General features: G+C 49.2%; 1 long non-coding RNA gene across 3 annotated transcripts in view; it reads left to right on the forward strand.

The window, feature by feature from the left end:
* The first annotated feature begins 3,494 nt into the window (after nucleotides 1-3,494).
* The window catches only part of LOC109285865 (uncharacterized), a 46,794-nt gene continuing 31,292 nt past the window's right edge, over nucleotides 3,495-18,996 (forward strand). For all 3 annotated transcript variants that reach the window (XR_002093763.2, XR_009459543.1, XR_009459544.1), the window contains exon 1: nucleotides 3,495-3,874. This is a non-coding gene — a long non-coding RNA (uncharacterized LOC109285865). The remainder of the gene's footprint in view (nucleotides 3,875-18,996) is intronic.

Here is an 18,996-nt window from a genome sequence, read left to right on the forward strand (position 1 = left end):
CATGTTTTTGCCCCTCTTCACTGCTATCCGCTTGTCTAGCTGTTACACTTTGCTCCAGAGGGTCTACACTCCTCAGCTATGCAGAGATGCAGTTTTGTCTTTGTCACTTTAATAATGTCCAGCAGAAAGGGACTAATTCCTAGCAGGGGCCTCTAGGCTGTACCCACTATTAATATGCTCTCACAGTCTTTTTCTGCATGCCCTGATGTCTTCACTGAACACAGAAACGCATGGGTTAATTAAGGTGCCCACCTCTGGAACTTGCATGCCCCACAAAGATCTTGATGCCTTTGTGAGATCATAGGGTAGCCACAGCACCATTTTTGAGGTTAAAAAACTTCAGTGGCTTTTCTGAAGTGTTGGGCACCTGCATGTCTTATTGAGTTTGGCTCTACTTGTGTGTGCTCAGCCCTTTCACAAATCAAACCTAGGATGCCTCAACTTCAGCACTCAGAAAACAAGAAATGCACAATTAGCAGCTTCTGAAGGAGTTTGATTAAAGTGATTTGAGCAACAGCATAGACAAAACTGTGATAAAGAAAAGGTGACCAAACGCCAGACATGAGAGCAAGTTATGCTCATGGCGTGGGGAAAGCAGTGGGGTGCAGCCTAATAGCCGCGTGATTGATTCATGCAGCAAAATCCCTGGCTTATGCAGCCCGTTGAGTGCGCGAAAAAGGACCTGATCCCATTGGCTATTGGGGCAGTATAAAAGGCAGACCCCGCGAAAAAGAAGGCGGGACCTACACAACATCGGAGAGGCTTGATCACCCTCACTGAGGTCCTGCGTCCACGGCTCCTTTTCTCCCCCGGACGCCCCCATATTGGTTAAGTGCATCTTTTGGATGCGAGAAGAGCTCTCGGGTTCCCTACGGTTTGTTTTGTTTTTGGAAGTTATTGTAAAAGGGAACTGCCGGCGCGGAATTGTGAACGGAGCATTTATGTGCTCCACGGTGTAACTCTTACTGAAGGTGCCTACACTCTGTACATTGACAGCGCGAGTCCGTGTACTTCAGTAGTGTGAGTAAAGTATTCATTTGTTATATTGCCTTCGGATTCTTGGGCGGGAAGAGTAAAGAAAAAGGGAAACAAGATTTCCAAACCCTTTCGTCCCCGGCCTGCTCGGATCCAGGGGTTAATCAATAACCCCCTCGTATCTGTACCACAAAAACCAGGGTCACAGCCAGAGCTCTCAATCCTCCTAAGACCCAGTTAATTGCTTGACTTCTCTTCACATCTGGTACCCTCCTTGCCTCAAAGGCTACCTGAAACCTACAGGAAGATCCTCACAAAGATCCTCAGCTGATCACTGGTCAGTGGAGACTCAAGCTCTCAGCCATCTACTAATTTGGGTTCCATGCCACAAGCCTTACTACATATCCTAGTTCCTCTGCTGCCGGTGGGGCAAGTGGTCCCTGAGCTGCACAGGGGCCCCCCAGGCACCACCCTCCTGCTGGTACCTGGCCTGGTTGGTCCGGGAGGGTGCTGCAGCTGCAGGGGGAAACCCCCTCCCCCGCACAGCAGCCGCAAAGAGAAGTACAGGGCCCCTGCACAGCTCAGGCAGGCAGGCAGGCTCTGGGTAGGGGGAAAAAAAGATCAGGCTGGCTGCTTTTCTATTTTATTTTGGTGGAGCCTGCCTGCATGGGTTGCTGCCGGGTCCCACAGCCCCTGAGCTGCGTGGGGCCCAAGCCCTGAGCACGTTGGCTTCCAGCGCCTCGTGCACTGTTATATTTTGTTAGGTAGACTAAAACACCTTAGAGGTGTTTAAATGGCTTTGGTATGTAGCAAGATAAAAGCAGAATACTCCGCCACGTGTGCAAACAGCAACACCATTAAAGCAGAATATGCCACTGAACATGCAAACAGCAACACCATTAAAGCAGTGCAAAAGGGCATCCAAGCTGTGTTAAAGGCCAATTTTGTGGCGTGTACAAAGGCCCACAGTTTAGGAGGCTCCATGGCCAGTTTCCCTTCTATTCCTTCCTTATGGGCCACGGCCTTGGTTACAACTATGCCAGCATCGCACAGTTGGGGGGAAGGGGGGGAGAGATGATCGCTTCACACATCCTGACCTGACACAGCTGTGCTGCCCAAAGTGTGAAGAGCTGACTAGGCCCAGGGGTGCTTTGACAGTATAACAGCCTGGGCAGATTGTATCCGAAGCACTCCCAGGTGAGTAAAGTTTAGAGGAGCAAAGTTTTGTACCTCTCCATGCTCAAAACCCATGCAACTCTGCCAACTGAAGCCTGCAAAACATAATATAAAACATAGGAACTAAGGTTACCACATTTCCAGTTTTAAAAAAGAGGACACCTGTGTGTGTGGGGGGGGTGGTATATGATTGCTGGGGGCAGTGATATGCTGGTGCCCTGCCCCTGCTCATTCTGTTGCCTCTCACTGCCAAGCCACAGCCCCCACCCCTGCTGCTGCCCCTCACTCCTGACCCACAGACCTCAGCCCTGCCAGTGCCCCTCACTCGCAAACCACAAGTACCCTGCAGCCCTGGCCCATGCTGGTGCCCCTCACTCCCAACCCGCAGCCTCCTGGCGCTGCCTGTGCCCCTCACTCCCGACCCACAGTCCCCTGCCTGCCCCCTCCAGTGCCCCTCACTCCCAAGTCACAGCCTCCCCCAAGTCCTGCCAGTGCCCCTCACTCCTGACCCACAGCCCCCTGCTCCCCCAGCCCTGCAGCATCTCCCAGCTGCCATACCCCTGCAAACAAGGGCACCAGCCCCAGTGCTGCCAGCCCAGCATGCAGCTCTCTGCTGCCCTGAAGGGCCCTCTTCTCCCACTGGAGGGGCAGGAGTCTTCCCCCTTGCCTTGCTGCAGCTCAGCGCTCAGATAGCTTCCCTCACCATCAAAAGGCACCCATACCCCTCACACACCCATCCCCTCACAGACCCCTGCAACACACATGCATGCACCCCCCCCAAAAAAAAACCCAAAACAAAACAAAACAAAACAACCAACCAACCAACCCCTGGATGCTCCCCAAGCCCTGACCCTCCAATCCCTACCCACCACAGACTTACCTGCATTCAGCTGCTAGGGCTGCTCCCACCACCCTGCCTGGCTGCACACCAGCCACATGCATGTGCACCTTGCCTCCAGTTGCATACCCCCCGCTCTGCCCAGCCCCATGCAGTGCCTTTCTAAGGCAAGGCAGGAAGTGCCAGGAAAAACTTTGAAGCTGAGCTGACCAAAATCCCGGACATTTGATCATATTTTTAAAAACTGTCCTGACAGAGATCAGAGCATCCAAAAAGAGGACATATCTGGGAAAACCTGGATGTATGGTAACCCTAATAGGAACTGCCATTTACTGCAGAGATCATAGGTCCTAGGTCAAGCCTAGTATCCCCTCTGTCAGCACAGAGAGCAATGCCAGACAGGGCATGTCCAGAATGTGCTAGCCCCTACTTCTCTCCCCATGCAGCTTCCAGCATTCAGAGGTTTAGAAAGTTCTGATTCAGGGCTGCAGCCCTATCTACCGCAGTCAGTACCTGCTGATGGACCTTCCCTCCAGGAATTTTAAACTTGGTTAAGCTACCAGTCTCCACAACATCCTGTGACAATGGGTTCCATGAGCTAATTACTTGCTGTGTGAAAAAGAACTTCCTTTTGTTAGCTTCAAACCTACTACCTAATAGTTTCATTGCTTAACCCTATAACAAGGTGATCTATCCCCTGCAGAGGGGTTAGCCAGTCCTAGTGAGAGCATTCAGCTGTAATCAGGGAGCCCACTGGGAGTTTAAGTCCCAGAGGAGAGCTTGCTGAGAGGTAAAGCCTGTGAAGGTACTTGCTGCTGGAGGGAGCCAAATTGCTGGGCTGGGAGGCAGAGCTAAAAGAAGTCCTCCCTGGGTGCCTGGAAAGTGGTAGGATGGTTTTGTTTATTTGCTTTGTGTGCACTTTAAGGACTGTGTTGTTACTGGGAGGCTGAATAACTTCTGGGGGGGCAAAGCCACCTGCAAAAGACAGCAGGCTGGATAATTTGCTTGCAGTACCTAGCTCTAGTGTTCTGAGAGACACTAAATCAGGGGCAGGCAATTATTTCAGGCGGAGGGCTGCTTACTGAGTTTTGGCAAGCCATCGAGGACTGCATGACAGGCAGCCAGGGGCAGCTAAATATTAATTTTCTAAATTTTTAGGGGCCCTGTGGGCCAGATAGAATGGCCTAGCAGGCCGCATTTTGCCCACCCCTGTACTAAATAATACATCTCTACTTATTTGCTTTCCACCATTTAATAGTTTGTAACCCTCTATTGTAGCAGCTCTCAACCTTTTTTTGTACCAGGACCCATTTGTAAACATTGATAGCCTGTCTTAACCCAGTGCCCTTCACTCCTGACCCACTGCCCCCTGACCCTGGTCCCCCAGTGTGTGGAGCGTGGAGGGCCCCAAGCAGCTCCTCGCAGGCTGGAACTTGATAGCCAGCAAGGGGAAAAAACCATGGTTTCCCATGATTTTCTCTTTCTTTAAAAAGAATTCATTTTTAAAGTTTGTTTGTGACCCTTTCATATATTCTTGTGACCCACTTTTGGATTGTGACCCACAGGTTGAGAAACACTGCTCTATTGTGTCTCCTGTAAGTGTTTCTATCTGAGCTGAAAAGCACTAGCATATGTAGTCCAAAGCCCTAGCTTATGGAGTCCTCTCTCTCTTCACTTCAGAAGTCCCCCCATACCCTTGTCATCTCTGCAACATGGGAATGACTGTAGGCTAAGCAGTGCCATGCTCTTGAGCAGTGCTTAGCAGATGGAGGTTTTCCTGAGAGATGAATTATCCAATAAATGAGGGCTGAAGTAACCTTACTGGCTTGCACTGGAGCCTTTCAGAGGTGTAACAACCAGGTCTGTGCCCTGGGCTACAGGAGTCACAGCAGGGGCTGGGCTAGGAGCAGCAGTGTCTGGATGGCAGTGGTGGTGGCTGCTATTCTTGTGGTGTCTGGGACTGGTATCCCAGTGGCCCATTTTGTATGCTACTGAACAGCAGGTTATTGTGTAATTGTGATATGGCATTGGACCAGACTGTTCCAGGATCTTTAGACATGAAGAATTTGGTTGCTTCACTTTTTTTCTCTGGTTGTTGACCTTGAAACAAACAGCCAGGTCATCTGAGATGGTGCAGTGAGTGCCAGAAACAGATAAGTACAATCTTGGTCCTTAATGCTCCAGGTTTTCTCTCTCTTTCTCAAGCAAGAACAGAAACGTGTCTTTCTCCCTAATTGAATCTCCTGCTGACTATGTTGAATCACAGTGGTTAGCTGTAAATGAGGTAGGAGATGAGAAATGCCTGCCTACCCACTCCCCACATCTTTGCTTGCACTGCTGGGGTGAGCTGGTGGGGATAATAGTAAAGCCAGATGCAGCTAGCAACGTGTAAGAGCCAGGAAGAAAAACGAATGGATTATCTACAAGGAATTTTTTTAGAAAAGATTTCCCTCCCTGGCTTACTTAATTCTGCTTCTAGGCTCCCCGTACCACCAGCTGTAATTTTGCAGGGGAAAGATTCCATGCCCCACCAAAGCACTCTCACAGACAAATTTGTTGGAGGGAGTTTACTAATTCTGTAACGTTTACTCTTTGGGGGTTTCTCAGTGCCTTTACACTAGAGTCTTTTTGCAGATCTTCATTTCCTTTGTTGCAATCTAGGTCTGTTCTGTCCAATGTCATGCTTTGCAATTAAAACTGAGCACACGGAGATCATGTGACAAGGCTCAGGAAATGATCTCCAAGCTCATCAGTGGCCTCTACTGCTTTTCTTTTGAGTTTTCTGGCGGTGGATACAGGACCTTCTTCAATTAACAATTGGATTAGGTGCTCTAATTATCTAACTCAACCAGTCTCAAGTAATTTGTGCTGGTCTTAGAACCTGGCAGTGTGACTTATAAATCCTATACCTTTCACTACTTTCTTTCCATTTGTAACTCTTCTCTAAATGAAAGAACATTAGGTGTACTTTATACCTTAATCTTGAAAACCTTAACCTTTTTTTAAAAATGTTGATCCCACTAACTGGAACTATTTCCATGAAGAAAGTCCCCAGATGTGTAAGGACTAACGATTAGATTTGTACCTCTGGGTTTGTCCCTCAATAGGCAGTCCAAGGACATGGCTTTGCTAGCAATCTAGCCACATGCACAGAGGCAGTGTTTGGTACTGGGGTTTACCTCTTTGTCAGGGCAAACTCTGCTTCCACCACTCTCGGACTCAGGCTTCCAGCTCTTCATTCTGCATTGAGTGGGGTCTGATTTTAAAGTGAAGCATCCTGGAACACTTCTTTGTATAAGACCTTTTGTTTCCCATACACTTGTATATGACCAATGGTTAGTTCTAGAAAAGGGAAATTAAACATTGCACTGCTGCCCAATACCTTGTAGGGTGAAATCCTCTTCTGCCTTTTGGGTGTCAGCTGGACTTAAATAAAGTTCTATTCTTCCCTTCCTGAGTCCATTAATGCATCTGCTTTTGTAACACACTGTTATCTTAGCCTTGGGCTAGATCCTATTCCACTTATTAGACGGCACAGTGGATTGAGACACACAAATATAATTCTCTTCCAATCTACTCTAGTCCTTGAAAATCCATTGGTGCAAGGGGGGTGGGGGGAGTGTCTCAGTCTCCTTGTTTCTTTGTAGGTTAGTCTTAAGACTAAGGTGGTGGTGATGATACACTGAAAAAAGTCCACTAAGATGCCTAGGAGATGGGATAGGCCTTTAGTGCCCTACCAGAGCTGTTGGGCACTGAGGCTCCAAACAAGATCCGTGCAAGCCAGAATGCCAAATGGGGAACCATCTAAGCTGAACAAGAAGAAATGCTGAGGGGGAAATTTAGTCCTTCTAAGTAATTTGGTTACCCAGCTTAGGCCTTCAGGGGGGCTATATCCAAGAACCCTGTCCATCCAGGTCTTCCCCAAAATGCAGCCAGGGGGAGGTGGTGCTGCTCTCTGCTCTTTTCTCCTCCCTCGCAACCTTTTAAATCCATAGTAGTTGGAGAGCTCTGCTGTTTGGGAGAAGAGGCTTGAACCCAGGTCTCCTACCTCAGAAGCATGCCCTGACCACACATGGCATTGCACATGGCATTGTAGGATGGCCTTGATACTTTACATGAATGAATGACTACTCACTGGAGCCAGAACTTGAACCTGGAGACATCTGTTATCTCACTCTACAGCCAATTGCTGAACTTCTGCTCTGGCGTGACAGTGATATGCCTACATCCCTGGAAAAGTAGCATGTAGGTGAAGTGAACAAGGAGCTGTGAGGGAACTTGAGAGTCTTGTCCCACAGATGCAACCAATTTATCAGGCCATGGTAGCCCTGGTCCTTCCGGCACAGTTATAAGGTGCCTATGGGTTAGTATCCCAGTGAGGTGAAAACAAGTATGTGTGTTGAGGAGCCCTTGCAAATCTGTGTGGTTATGGTTAAATACCTGAAACCTACTTAAGTTCACAGTTAACAGGCTTAATTTTCAGAAGGGCTAAGCCCCCTTATGCCCTGTGAAGTCAATGGGAGCCGGACGAGCCTAGCACTTTCAAATATTAGACTAACTTTGGTGGATGCCTTCAGTAAAAAAATAGATATAGATTCCCTACCTGATGGCCAGAAGGGGTGCTTTGTGGAACCAAAGATGACACTGGGACACCAGCATCTTTTCTGGTACCAGGGACCTAGAAAGGCTGAGCAAGTAGAGCTGGCAATGGTATTAGTCCAGTGTGCTGGAGAACAAGATTTAATTTATTTACTTATTTATTGGCACAATTTTCTGCCTCGTTTTTCCCCCCCCCCATCCAGAACTAGCTGAAGTGAGACATTAAATGCAATACAGGTGCCCCTTCCCGGTGCAGCACACACACAAATGCAATATTCAGATTGTGCTGAGTTTCCATAGCAACATGGCCACATGCTTGCACACCCGTGTTGTTTCCATGCATTGATTGCAGAGCTTGGTATGGAAATGCATGAAAAGATGCACCTTACACCCTGCACAATCTCAGTTGAGCTAGATTCTGCTCAGAGCCACATGCATACAAGCTTGGAATAACAGCCCAGAGCAGAATGTAGTTCAGCGCCTGCAGCAGAGATTAGTCTACGTGCTGAAAGTTTTCGCGTTTAGCAGCCTAACCATGCACTGTACATGCTGTTACTTCTTTGATCTGACTGGTTAACCAAATTTTGGGGTCCTGTAGACTACTTGCATTAGGAAGAGAAACTGATGATAGTCAACTGTTTCTTCGATACAGCCCTATTTACAAAGAACGTGCTAAATCCATTGGCCTTGAACAAAGAAAGAGTCCAGCTGGGATCATTCCCCTCTTCAGTTCCAAGCCTCTTTCAGCTGGTACTCAGGGCAGAAGTCTTTGCTCTGTCTTGACTTGTTCTCAGGGTCACCATGTCAGCAGTATGTGTGCAGCTGCATCCTCTGACCTGTGCTCTAGTAGTTGTCTCCTGCTATGTGCACACCTATAATAAGACAACACCCAGTGAAGCCCTGCTGTCCATACAGTAAAATTCATGAGTAGCTGTAGGTGTCCTTGTGTTTTTGGTTTGTGACATTTGTGGTCTGGTTGGTTGGAGGCTCCTATTGTTTTTTTCTCTCTTTCCAAAAAAAGGTGCATAATGGCTTTTAAAATGAACTGCAGTTATCCCCCTCCAGCTTCAGTGTGGTTTCCCTCTGTCCAAGGCCTTGCAATCCATATACAACATAGGCTTAACTGTGTTATGGAAACCAGAGCACTTTCATTTGCTGCCATCCTTGGCTTAAAATGAGCCTTAGCATAATGCAAGGTTCTGCCACTGAATAATACTGTGTAAACAGATATTTTTTTGCAGGATGTTTTCATTAGGAGAGGACAACAAAGAGCTTGGATTTACTAAAGCAAGAGAGAGTGTGTGTCCTTTAGCAATTCTTGGCTATATTCTTCTGCTGGGATCCTAATGGAAGGAAGTCCATTTCACACAGGATGTAAACAGCACACCAGATGTTACTACAAAGTTAAAGCAATTAGTTAAACTAACCAATCATGTTGCCAAAGCAATTAAAGATGGCTCTGGGATTGTAAGCTTCTGTTCTCTTCCTGCACAAGAAGAGGGCTCATTATTTACTGGAGCAAAGGGCATAAGGAGGGGTGGGGGGGCTGTTGCTAGGCAGAATGATGCTTGGGGGGAGGGGGAGTGGGGGATGTTAAGTGAAGGTTTTGAAAAGCTGCTGTTTAAAACAGTCCTTGCCCTTTCTGGCTCCACTGTTAACTCTTTACTATCACTGGGTGGGTATCAGCCTTATCTCTTATTGTCTTGATTTCCATTTGCAGCTCCAACAAGTTAAGGGAAACTGGTGGGGGGGAAGAGGGAAGTGTGATTCAGTAGTGGTTTTTGCATCTTCCCATTGCTTCATAATTGAGTGCTACTTTGGCAGATTGCTGATTAAAATGTGTCCTACATGGAGTTGCCATTGACTGGTGTAGAGCCCAGACCTGTTAAATGCAGTAAGCCTCGTGGCAAAACTGATTTAAGCTGTTCTGTTTTTTCTGCTCCATGGTGTGAGATGATAAGGATGGAAGTGGAAGGTATACTGATATGTATGATTTGTCCTACCTCATCCATGGAAAGATCCTAGACCCAGGGTGGTCATGCCATGGAATGCATGCCACAAATGGCACAGGGTCCCACTTCTGGGGGCACCATGTGGCAGATCAGGGAGGGAGCAGGGTGAACAGTGACAGATAAGGCAGGGAGCAGAAAGCAGAGCAGAAGACTGGGCAGAGGAAGGGGATTAGAGTAGCACTCAATGAGGGTGTTGGCTTAGCTTGTGTCACATGCCAAAAAGGTTGAACCTCACTGTCCTAAATCATTCACTTGCTCTTTGCCCTGATAGCTGGCAGGACTCCTAATTTGGGGGCTCATTTCCCAAGCCCCCAAGACTAGGTGTGATGGATACTCTGCCCCAGGCTGGGTCTGGCCTACTGATTATGTTACTAAGTCCCGCACAGCATACTCAGGCTAAGATCTAACCATCCATGTTTTCCTTTTAAAGATAAAGCTGTACTCCTCTCAGAAGCAAGGAAGCTTTCCAAATGTGGCCAATGTACAGGGTGGCAACCTGAGGATGTAGGCAGCCTGTAACAATGGCATGGAGGTGCAAACAACACGAGGGATTCATCTCAGAGTGCCATTAACTCTTAATGCTGCAGGATGACCCTCTAATATCTGTTTTAATGATTTAATAGCCTGCCATCTTAGTGGGAGGCAAGGGAAAGTGGAAGGAAAAACCCACTCTGGGGAGGAACTTGTGACTTTCTACCCAGAAGTAGAAGGAACAAGAAGGACCAAGCAGACACATGCCTGTGGAACAATAGAGAAGAGGAAGTGACACAGAAAAGACTGGGTAGAGAAGCAGTGCAAAGTCCCACACTTCAGAATTATACTAGCAACCTTTGCCTTGTATAGATATTCAGTTTCTCTTGGGAGAGTTGCTGCTCTCCCAGGAGAAGTCATGACTGTACAGACATCCAGGTTTTTTCTCCCAGAGTAAAAATGGCCATGCCAGAGGGAAAAAACCTGGGAACAACCAGGGTTAAATCACTGTCTGTAATGTCTGCACATGCCATGGCTTCTCTCAGAAGAGAACATAGTCCTCCAGCATTTTCCTTCCCTCTAAGGGAGACAGTGTGTCACTGGCTGGACTCTGCTGCTCCAGTGTTCCTTTCATAATCCCCACATTGTGCTGCAGGGAAGCACTAGCTAAGTCAGGTTGACCATGGTCTATCCATCAGGAATGCTCTACACACTGCTGCCATCTGTTGCCAGGCAGACTAAGGGAGCCTGCAGAGCCTGTTGAGATGTACACTGTGTCAGCACTGCAAGCTGTCCACTGTTCAGGGCATCAGCATTTGGATACCTGTACAGGAGGCTCTGGGGAAGTTTCTCTATCAAAAGAACAAACCAGATTATTTAAATGTATGTATGCAGTAGGGCTGTACAAAACACTTCCGATCCACTCCTGGGTCCACCAGGCAGCACGCCGGGGGACCACCCCCTCTGCACCCCCCGCCCTCCCGGTTCCAAAACTGGTGTCTCTTGGGTCTGGGTGGGGCACCCAGAGTCCCCCCCCTCGACTGATCACCGAGCCAGGGGGATACAAGGGGGGGGGGGCCCACACACTCCCCAGTGGACTTGGAAGTGGACCGGACGTACTTCTAGGTTCACTGCCAAGCATGTGGAGAGCCCCTCTGTGCTTCTGTGGGATGCTCCGTCCACCCCAGCACTGCAGCGATCACGAGCTGTCTGCTGGTGGAGGGGCTCCAATTTTAACTTGGCTGGCCCCACCCCCCGCTACCTAGTCCACACAGCCAATTGGCTCATGTGCAGTTAGGCAAAAGTGTTATAGACAGACAGACAGACGAAGCCTTTTATTATATTAGAATTGGGGAATTCTTGGAGTAGCAATTTGAACATGCATGCCATCAGGTGTTTGATAGCCCCAAGACTGGGTTGAAAGGGAACTTGATCTCCAGTGTGGACTGCTTGCATAGACTACGGTGTGTGGTAATCCCAGGCTTCAGGACTTTGGAAGGTTGCATACAGGGGCCAGGAATATTTTCTCTCTCTTTCCTCCCCCCCCCTCCCCCCCCCACACACTGAATGCATTATCTATTTCTGGGAGAGAGAGTATTGTCTTCCTGTGAAGCACTGGAGATAAACTAGAACTGAATTTTGTTTAGATGTGTTGGTGTTCCATATGGAACAGTGCAAGCTTTTCAGTGTCTAGTTGAAGGCAAGGTAGAGGTGCCCCTTACAGACAAGTTTATGGGAGTTTTGCTTATATGCTCAGGATGAAACCAATTGCCATATTTGGGGGGCAGGGGAGACTTTTCCCACCAGCTCAGATTGGCAAGGAGGCTTGCTTCTCCACTTGCCCTGGATCTGGGCCCTGCCCTCCTGTTACCATGATTCTCTTGGAACACTTTACCCAACAGCACCTGTGCCATTGCATCAGTCCAAAGCAGTGGTGACAGCTGCTCTCTCCCATTCTCTTTTTGTGGCATGTTGTGTGTTTGTGGTGGATGTTGATGTGCTTTTTGGCTCCAGTCAGCAACAGCAGCTTACAGACCCTTTCGGACAAGTGGTTGCCTGCACACACAGGGGACTGGGCTTGATGGACCCTTTCAGTCCTGTGTTCTTAACAGCAGTGGTCTAAATGGGGGTAGATTCTCCCTGTGATGCTGAACAGGGCAATAAGGTTCTGAATGAGTACCAAAATAGCAGCTACACAGCTGGCTGTTACATGAAGACTGGATGCCCCTTCATTCTTGCTACAGACTCCCCCAGGACATCTGTGGGTGTTATGCTCTTCATTCAGGCCAGTGATGAGTCTTTGAGGCTGGGTCCCACTTCTAGGGGCACCATTGCCCATATAGCTCTCCCTGCCTTAACACAAGCCAACTGGGCCAAAAGCCCTGCAGGAAGGGTGGAGCTCTCCTGGAGTGGCACAACAGCTGCCATAGCAGTTCAGGCAGGGGCCCTTCTCTGACACTTTTGGTTTGTACAGTGCACACAGTGTGGGGGCTGGCTCTTGGCAGCCCCCAGACCCCATGAACCACAGTGGTAACTGCTGTGCCCACTAAAGCCATTAGCTTCCCTTGATTGCTACCCCTGCTAACACACCACTGTTAGACCCCACGGATGAGTGCAGTTCTCCAAGTCTGTGTCCCTATTTTGGAGCCAGGGGGTCCTGTTACTTGGAGAGAAGCTGCTGCAGGGATGTCCCTGTGGCAGAAGGCCACCTCTGTTTCTCCCCAAAAACTCTGCTCTGTGACAATTTGGTTAAGATGGGCCCTGAAGAGGGTACACACCTTACCCTATCTCTTTAGGTAACCTGAGCTGGATACGTTCCTGAGGGAGGGGGGGAAACCTGCTTCCTCTGCCTACGTGACTGGCATCAGATACCTGGGTGAGGGGCTTGGACTACCTAGGGAGCTAGGAACTGCCAGTCTGCCCAGCAACTAGTGATGCATTTCAAATTGTTTGGCTAACAGCCAACAGGTGCTGGCCTCCATTGGACCAGGTAAATGAGGTCATAAGGTGCTATACAAGTTAAGGACTGTCCAGGAGGAGGAGGCAGCAACCATGAGAAAGACTCAGAGAGAGAGAAGAGCTGAGCCATCTGAAACTTGCTCTCTCTCTCTCTCAAAACTCATGATCAAGGAACTGCCTGCCTTCAGAGGGAATCTCCACCTGCCTCTGGATGATACTTGTGAGTAACTACCTGAGATCTAACTAGATATATAGCTTACAGTAACTCAGATGCGTGATCAAAGGCTACCCAGCCATGCCAGTTTGCTTTTTGGGATTTTTCTGATATTGCTCTATCCTGTACCCTATTGCAACCCTACCCCTTGTAACAAAGTTCTCCTTTGTACCTAGCATGGGAGACTTATTGGGAGTTGGGTCTAGATTATTCCTTGGGGTCCCCTTGGTTCGGCTGACTAAGGGAAACCACTGCTTGTGCTTCCAACTGAGAGAAGCACCCCCGAGTGCTTGAAGTGAGTCAAGTACCCTCAAGGGCTACTAGGCCTGTGTTTCCCAGGGTGTACAGAGCCAGAATAAAGCCCAGCCCTGAGTGGTGGCAGTTTTTACCCCAGGCTAGCGGGTGTGCTCCAGGAAAGGGGTCGGCCAGACATGAGGTGCCCCCAGGGAGGCACTCGGAGCCTGGAAGGTGGCCGGGTGCAGTGAGGTGGGTGGCTCAATGCAGGAGCACCCCCTACTGGCCCGATACAGTCCCCACATGTGGGGAACACAGCATATTCTGGGCTAGCTGTAGGGTACTAGGCAGCTAGGCTGTAAGTTCCTATTGCAGGGCTAGCTGCCTAGCAATAGGACAACAGATCATTTGACCCCTGCTGACTGCCTGCCTTTTGGGCAGGGGGCTGGACCCAATGATCTTGCGAGGTTCCTTCCAGCCCTAATGTCTATGAAATAGGACAGTGCTCTGGTTGGACAACAAGGGTGCTGCTATGGTTTCATAGATTTCATAGACATTAGGGGCTGGAAGGGACCTCGTAAGATTGAGTACAGCCCCCCCTGCCAGAGGCAGGAAGTCTGTAGGGATCAAATGGTCCCAGGAGGATGAGCATCCAAATGCCTTTTGAATGAGTCCAGAGTAAGTGCTTGCACCACCTCTGCAAGGAGTCTGTTCCAGACCTTGGACACTCGGACTGATAAGCAAAAACTTCTTTAATTGAGTCTGAATCAGCCTTCTAGAAGTTTATGGTCATTAGACCTAGTTATCACTTGGGGCGCTCTGGTGAACAGCTGTTCTCCCAGATCCTGATGCACCCCCCTTATATACTTATAGGCAGCCACCATGTCCTCCCTTAGCCTTCTCTTTGCCAGGCTGAAGAGTTACATGTCCCTCAGCCTCTCCTCATAAGGCTTGTTCTCTTGGCCTGTGATCATATGGGTGGCTCTCCTCTGGACTCTCACGAGCTTATCCACATCATTCCTGAAGTGGGGGGCCCAAAACTGGATGCAGTACTCCAGCTGCAGCCTCACTAAGGCAGAGTAAAGCAGGAGGATGACATCCCTGGTTTTGCTTGAGATGCATCGATGGATGCATGCCAGTTTGGTTTGCTTTGCTGGCCATGGCATCATATTAGTGGCTTATGTTCATCTTGTGGTCAATCAAGACCCCCAAGTCTCTTTCGGTCGTGGTGCTAGCGAGCATAGCACTGCCGAACCTATAAGTATGATGCTCTTTTTTTCTCCTAAGGTGGAGTACCCTGCATTTCTCTATGTTGAATGCCATCAGGTTTTGGTCCACCCACTTTGCAAACGTGTCCAGGTCAGCCTGTATCCCCAGCCTGTTCTCCAGCATGACTGCCTTCCCCCATAGTTTAGTGTCATCCGCGAACTTTGTCGGTCTGCATCTGACACCCAAATCCAGATCATTATTGAAGATATTGAAGAGTACTGGTCCGAGCACTGAGCCCTGGGGGATTCCACTGGTAACCTTGCACCACATTGATTTGTTCCCATCAACTAGTACCCTTTGGGTCCAACCCCGGAGCCAATTCCCCAGCCATCAGACCATGAGATGGTCGAGGCCACAGTTCCCCAGCTTGGTCATGAGGACATCATGGGAGACCAAACCAAAGGCTTTCTTGAAATCCAGATAAATGACATCAACCTCGTCACCCTTGTCTAGGCAATGCATCACCTGGTCATAGAAGGAGATGAGGTTGCTCAGGCAAGACCTTCCAGTAATAAAACCATGTTGGCTGGCATTCAGTAAGTTGCCTTCCATTAGCCTGTTGCAGATGGATCCCTTGATAATTTTCTTCCAAGATCTTTCCAGGGATGGATGTCAGACTGATAGGTCTGTAATTCCCTGGATCTTCTTTCATCCCTTTCTTGAAGATTGGGACTACGTTGGCTCTCTTCCAGTACATCACCCATGTGCCATGAGCTTTCAAATATCTTGGGCATAGGGCATACTATGATGCCCACCAGCTCTCTTAAGACTCTCTTGAGTGCAATCCATCCGGGCTTGCAGACTTACGGATGTCTAGCCTCTTGAGGTGTTCTCTCACTTGGACCCACAATTGATGTAGATCATCTCCTGAGCCCTGGATGCTTTGTGTCCTTTCTGACAGCGTGACCCCCTTGGTTGGGTGGAAAACTGATGCAAAGTAATCGTTTAGGAGATTGGCCTTTTTCTTGGGTGTTAGACGTCAGCTGCCCCATTTGATCTCGCAGGGGGCCAATGTTGCTTTTGTTCTTCCTCTGACTTCCCATGTATCTTTTTTTGTTATCCTTGATTCTGGTGGCTAGCCTGAGTTCAGTTACTGCTTTGGCTTTTCTGGACCACTCCCTACAGGTATGAGGTAGTGCTGAGTAGTCCTCCTTGATGAGGATTCCAGTTTTCCATCTGGTGTAGGCCTCTCAAGTTTCAGGAGACCCAGAAGTTCCCTACTGAGCCAAGGGGGCTTACCTGCCCTCTGACTGCATTTCCTGTGGGATGGGATGGACTTCCCTTGCGCTTTGAGGATTGAGTTCTTTAGGAACAACCATTCCTCATGGACTCCCCTTCCTAGGGAGCCATTGTCCCTTAGTGCCTGACTGACCAGTCTTCTGAGTTTGTGAAACTCCCCAAAGTTGAGGATTTCTGTGTTACTGAGGGATTTGCCCGCCCTGTGTTGGACAGAGAAAGTAATCAGTTCATGGTCGCTGTCACCAAGTCTGCCCTTAATCCTCAGATCACTCACCAGATCATCCCCTTTGCCCAAAACTAAATCCAGCAGTGCCTCTCCCCTAGTTGGCCCATAGGCCTCTTGTGTCAGGTACAGGTCGTCAATGCAGGTGAGAAAGTTATGTGACCTATTAGACTTGGCCGTGTGCTCTTCCCACACGATGTCTGGGAGGTGGAAGTCATAGAATCATAGAAGTAGGGTCGGAAGGGACCTTGTAGATCTTCTAGTCTGACCCCCTGCCTGGGCAGGAGGGAAACTGAGATCAAGTGACCCCAGCCAGGTGTCAGCCCAGTCTCCCTTGATGATCATACATTGGGAACATGCGGCCTCAGCCAGTTCCCTATTGAATTTGAGATCCAGGTCTTCTTGGTTAGGAGGTCTGTAATAGACTCCTATGAGTATATCCCCTTCCTCATGCTCCCCCCCCCCATTTTTAACCCAGAGGGTCTCAAGATGCCCACCATGGTCAATGAACTCAGTTTGAAGGGAAGTGTACTGCTCCTTGATATAGAGAGCTACACCCCAACCCCTCTTCCCAACATGATCTCTCCTGTACAGGGTATAGCCTTCTATACCTACTGACCAGTCATAGGAGGAGTCCCACCAGGTTTCCATTATCCCTACGAGGTCATAATCTTTATCAGTCACGAGAAGGGCCAGCTCCTCTTGCTTGTGACCCAAGCTCCTGGCATTTGTGTACAGGCAGTTGAGTCTGCCATGGGAAGCCCTAGGCTTCCTTATGTGATGGAACATGACCTTTCCTTGGACTGTCATCAGAGTGGGTTCCCTTGGGCTACCTAAGCTGTTACTACTGTGATTGGCATAACCAGGGCTAGAACTGTTGATTGACCTCCCATCCCCCAGTGATCTTAGTTTAAAGCCCTGTCAAGTAGGTAAGCCATTCTGGCTGAGAAGAGCTTCTTCCCTTTCCAGGTGAGGTGGAGGCCATCCCTTCCCAACAGTCCACTACCTCTCTGACTGAAGTGTGGAGTGTGGTAAAAAGCCAAATCCCTTGCGATGGCACCATCGCCGGAATCTTCTGTTCACCTCACCGATGCACCTATCCCTCTGGGGCCTGTGACTGGGAGGATTGAGGGGGGGAAAAAACTACCTGAGCCCCCAGGCCCTTAAGCCCAGCTCCCAGAGCCCTGTAGTCACACATAACCCAGCTGGGATTGCTCTGAGCAGTGTCATTTGTGTCCACGTGGATGAGTAGCATGGGATGGTGGTCCAAGGGCCAGATGAATTTGGGGAACCTCTCAGTCGCATCATGGACACGAGCCCCAGAGAGGCAGCAAACCTCATGAGCTATGGGGTTGGGGTGATAGCTCGCACCCTCTGTCCTCCTCAGGAGGGAATCGCCCACCATGATTACTCTGTTTTCTGGGCGCAGTTGCTGGTGGCCTTCCTTCCGCACAAGCTGGGGCCTGGAGTTTGGCCGGCTCAGCTGATGTGAGGAGTTCGAAATGGTTGTGCAGCTCCAGGGAAACAGTCGCCCTCGTGCAGTGCCTCGTAGGGCCGGAGACTACCTCCGTCCAGGCAACCCCTGGCTGGACCTCATGGCAGCTCTTTGTTACTGCCAAGGCATCGTCTGCTGTTGGGTGAAGTGCCTGGAAGTAGGTGTCCAGTTCCTGCTCTGCATCTCTAATGGCTCACAGCCTTTGCACCATTGCCTGGAGTTCCCTAATCTGGCACTCCAGGGCCTCCACTGTTGAGCACATCCCACAAGGGGAGGTGTCAGCGATCCCAGACCTGGCTGCTTATATCCGTGCCAGGTAGCCTCCACAGGAAGCCATGGGCTCCATTTGAGTGGAGGCCGGGTGTCCCAGCCGCCTGTGGAGGGTTCAGGATTGAGGGTATGGTTGGGGGTAGAAAGGTAAGAAAGATTTATTGACTTAACAAAAACACAGCTACGCATAGTAACAAGACAAACAATGACAGACAAAAGCAGTTTGTGTCGGCAACTTATCAGCAGTCCCCTCTGATGCCTGATACGCAGCAAGCTTCTATTTCCACAAAGTTCAGCGAAGTCAGGTGTCCCTGAATAACGCTGTCTGAAGGGGTACTGGGAAGGACCCTGGAATGCAGTCCTTGGGCTCCTCGAGGTCCACGGGCCCACTGATCCAGGCAACAGCTGACTAATCCTTTTTACAGAGCTGTATCTTCCTTCTGAATGGCTTCCAGATACTCCAGCCAATTTAAAGCTTCTGAATGATTCTGATAACGTACAACCACTCAGATTCCTTTTACTTCAACTGTTCTTAGACTGACCAATTAGCAGTACAAGCCTTACATTTCTTTGATAAGGTAATTTTAACTATGCCCCAGGGCCTTACTACTTCAAGGCTTTGCTAAATTTACTAGGCCTTACTTTATACAAGGCCTCACTACATCTTAATCTTTAATTAGGCTTTTAGCAATAACATATAGCTTAATATCTAAACAAATACAGAAAAACACTTAGTTTAATCTTCATAGAGCCTTCAGCAAGCACCTTTATCACACAGATATAATTTCAGCTGTCACAGCCAGGGCCATGGGTCCTGCCTGGGTGGGGGTAGGGACCGCAGGCTCTGTTTGGGTAGAGGCTGGAATGGGTTCTGTTTGGGTGGAGAACCTGGTGGTACCAGAGCAGGAGGGTCCAGGTGCAGCGGGGAGCTTTGGGGCGTGATGTGTCCCTCGCACCATTGTCCTCGTAGTAGTTTGGGCTACTGCTGTGCAGGCCCTTCCCTTCAGGCTCACCACCCGAAGC

This window comes from Alligator mississippiensis, chromosome 2 (assembly GCF_030867095.1).
Source record: "Alligator mississippiensis isolate rAllMis1 chromosome 2, rAllMis1, whole genome shotgun sequence".
NCBI classification, from domain to species: domain Eukaryota; kingdom Metazoa; phylum Chordata; order Crocodylia; family Alligatoridae; genus Alligator; species Alligator mississippiensis.